A 4,233-nucleotide genomic window follows, 5' to 3' on the forward strand; every position below is an offset into this window, starting at 1 on the left:
AAAATGTTCTTCGTTGTTTATTTAAGGCACCGGCTTGTTCAAGTGCATGCACATACACATTCATGTGTTCCGTACGTAAGTTTCTACAGATTTTCTTGGATACCCAAATCACATAGACAAAACTTTATGTTATTATAAAACTAAACCCAAACGGTCAAATTACATATAAACAAAATTTCACAACCATTTAGACCTAGTGCTTAGCACAAACTGTATGTAGAAAACCTTTTAAACGAAAAATTTATATATTATATTCTGAACTTTATATATAAGGATTGTGAATCATGTGCATATATAGACTGTTCCACAAAAACAAGACCAATCTAATAATAATTTATACTTTTATGAACCATACATAATTAGGAATAATTCTTAAGCGTTCAGAAGTAATTAAAGTTAAAGGGGACCCAAGACAACCTTGCATGATGATGAAACTTTTGATTCTAAATTTCTATGAAAGTTTAAAGACGGGAAGTTTCATGGCAATGACAAGTGTGAGCTTTTTTCAATGAATCTAAAGAACAAAACAAGATATTATTGGACAAAAAGAAGGAGTCCCACTATCGTATAAAAACAAGCATATAAATATAATACAAAACCATGAAAATCAATATATTCCATTTATCGTGTGAACCATATCTTTTAATTAGATAAATTAATTAAATCTTTTAGCATATGGATATTTTCCCATTCAAATTATTATTTTAAAATATAGTTTTGTAAATAATGTATATGTATGTTTAGATTTTTTTTTGTTACATGTATGTGTAGAATGTATGCCGATGGACGTATAAAATGGCCGTATTAAAAAAAAAAAGATGGAACATGCATGGACGCGCCATTGGTGTTATTTAGTTTTGACTAATTTCTTAAGATTTATCACTAAGACATGATCACATGAATACAAATTGGGGAAATTAAAGATTATAATCTTCGTAAATGTTCATATGCACATGTTAAACGAGAATTTCACCTCCGCAACACACCAAAAAAGAAACACAATCACAACTAAATAAGAAACCAAAATAATTGAATTTAAACAATTTTATTGTAACGTAGCTACGAAGTTATAACATATATTTGCACGTGATTAGTAAAACTAAGCTTTGAAAAAAACCCGATAAATATGTAACGGTTATATGGAAACCAACAAAAAAACAGACCATCTCAATTCAAAACTGATTGGTAACACCTACTGCTAAACCAAACAGAGAATATCGTTTCTTTATTGATATATGTGTATTATGGTCGGGTTTTTTTTCAAGCATGGTCGGTTTAATTTACCTGATGAAAAAAATATTATAAGATAAAGTTTTTGGAAGTCGAATAAATTAAGCATTATTTTTTTGGTGAGTCAAAGAGGTTAATTATTGGTTCAATCTTCTTCTCATTTGTGGGGTGAGACTGTTAGAGGGAGCATCCATGAAGCTTCATACAAGCATGGAGCATGTGACGCTCTCTTTCTTCTACTACATATACACAACTTTTCTAATAATCATTGTTTTTTTTCGCAACTCATGTTTATTACGATAAATTACAAAAGAAAAAGTCTAATTAATAAACAATCATACGTTATTACGACACAAGTATCTATAACAGAAAAGAGACATTATTTTGTACAACAAAACTAAAACACAGATTATGATTGTATTACAACTAGCAAGCATTACTTCGACACTCGAGCTTTAAACAAATATCTAATTTATCATATATTTAGAAATTGGTACTCTCTATCTCATCTATAGTTTATCCGTGTCTTCGAAGTACTCATCTATAAATTGTATCGTGAAAAAACCATGTCCTATCGACATTTTTCTTTTCTTTTCAAAGTGTCTTATCAACATATAAAGCAGAAATCAGGATATCTCATATTATCCACCATTGATTCTTTGGAATAATGGAAAAGTAGCATATGAAAGGGCTATGTCAATATATAGTGAAACAACATGAGATAACACAATGGTATACGGTGGATTTTTTTACTATAAAATTAAGAGTGTTGACTGTTGCGACAAGCATATATGTATATGGCAACTTGTCCAATAACACATATTGATGAACATAATGTTATATAGATTATACAAATTGAGAGAGTTTACATGATTGGTTTCAGCGTGTAAACGATCGATTATTAGTCCATATTAATCAGTAATTGTTACGAAACATAGAGCGGTCGTTTGACCATGAAAATAATATCAATACTATTAGCTAAACACCACAGCGCCACTTCATTTCTGGTTGGCATAATCGTTCAGCTTATAGTTGACAAATTAACCACACATTGACCCCATCATCATTCCCATTCCTAAATTTGACTACTACGCATTATTCTGAATCATAGATAAATTATTTATAACTATTTCCGAAGAAGCAAGAACAATATGGAGATGTCACCGGGCAAGAACGGACTAAAATTTTACCAAAAAAAAAGAAAAAAGAACGGACTAAAACGAGTTTACGCCATCACCTATGAAAATTGTCGGATTCTCGTGGGATCCATGTAAAGGTACGTGTCATCTCACAGCTCGAAAACGACACGTGACTGCGTCATTTTAAGACACGTCGCCTCCCCTGCCACTCCCTTCTCCTACTATTTTCCTATACTCTGGTTTTGTTCCGTGGACTCTCAGCGCTAAGGCCACGTCTATTGTTACGTTTTTTATTTTATTCTTTTTGTTCTAAGCAAGTATTTCGAAAGTTTACGGTACTATTAAAAAACAATTTAGGAATTAGGACGTAGTTTAACCTAACCTAGGTAATGGCTAGTAGTTTCAATTAAGGGCACAAGATTTTAAGCTCAGTAGATGCGCAGTGGTAGTAGTAATGATGATCGAACGATTACTGAAAGTTAATGTCGTTTCTAGATACAACTATTTATTTGGTTGACATCATTCTCTCTATCTTAATTACTAAGTTATGCCATTCTTTCCTTCTTTTTTTCTCCCACCTTCCCTATAGATTGGGTGACTGCCTCTACACTCAAAAGTAGAAAGATAAAGTAGTAGTCCTCTACGCAACTTGGTGAACCGAAACCGCAACAAAATATACATGCAAAGAAGTAGTAGTAAAACCATGGTCGCCAACTAATATGCCTACTCTATTTAGCTCGAGTCATTGTCATTATTAAATTCTTTACCACCAATCTAATTCATTGTATTTTAGGATGTTCAATGTTGACATCAACGTCTCAACGGAAGCAAATTAAACTCTGGCTTCTTTCTACGATGAGTTTGACTGGTAGATTTTTATAGTTGTGATTTAACTAACCTTTTTTGCTTCTCTACTAACCAAACAAGTAATTAGATTATAATATTGGATAGTAGACCATCGATCGGAATCCATAATAGACACTGTGAAAAACATAATCCACCTAAAAAAATTACGCCTTTTAGAAATTTATAATTCTAACCATTTTTCAATAAACGTATTTCTATAGTTTAAATGAAAAAATAAAATAGCTAATATAAATTACTACAAGTACTAAAACTAAACGGCATTGTTTTGTACTAGCTAGATCGATTTACACAAACACTAACTACTTGGTATCTTTACCAATATGCATTTCTTACCAACCAAACCAATTACTACAACTAATACTCGTAAAATCATAAATGAAGTAATTACTGCAACAAAAAATAAATTAGTACCGTAGTAGAAAATAAAAGCATGGGGGATGTAATAAAAATAAATGTAAACAAAAACACAAAAATAAGCAATGAATGTATGTAACATTAAAGGATCCGACAACTTCCTGACCAATCGAAATCATAGATTCAAAAGTGACAAGAAATATCCATATATAATACAAAAATGGGAACGATTATTGCGTTTAAATTTGTAACCTAGCTATTGTTATAAAGGGGGCAAGCAATAGTTATTTGAATTTCAGGAATTCAATTTTAGATCTTACAACTTTAAATACGTAAACCTACCGCGCCCAACCCCACACGAGCTTTATTATCAAATCTTATTAAGTCAATAATCTAACTCTTCACAATCACAAAAACCAAAATGTGTTTCATAATGGACTCATAAAAACAAGCTATTCCATGCTTGTAGAGTGGGTGTATGAGCTAAGCTTCACGTCTTTTTTAATACAGTACTACTACAGCATTGTTTTTTTTTTTGTTTTTTTGGGTCTTATTTCACTGAATTTTGTAAGTTCGTATTAACTCATCATGCAAATCACCTTTTGACATTTTTTAAAAAACACGTAAACAAAAAAAAAAAAAA

This window comes from Camelina sativa, chromosome 11 (genome assembly GCF_000633955.1).
Source record: "Camelina sativa cultivar DH55 chromosome 11, Cs, whole genome shotgun sequence".
Taxonomy (NCBI): domain Eukaryota; kingdom Viridiplantae; phylum Streptophyta; class Magnoliopsida; order Brassicales; family Brassicaceae; genus Camelina; species Camelina sativa.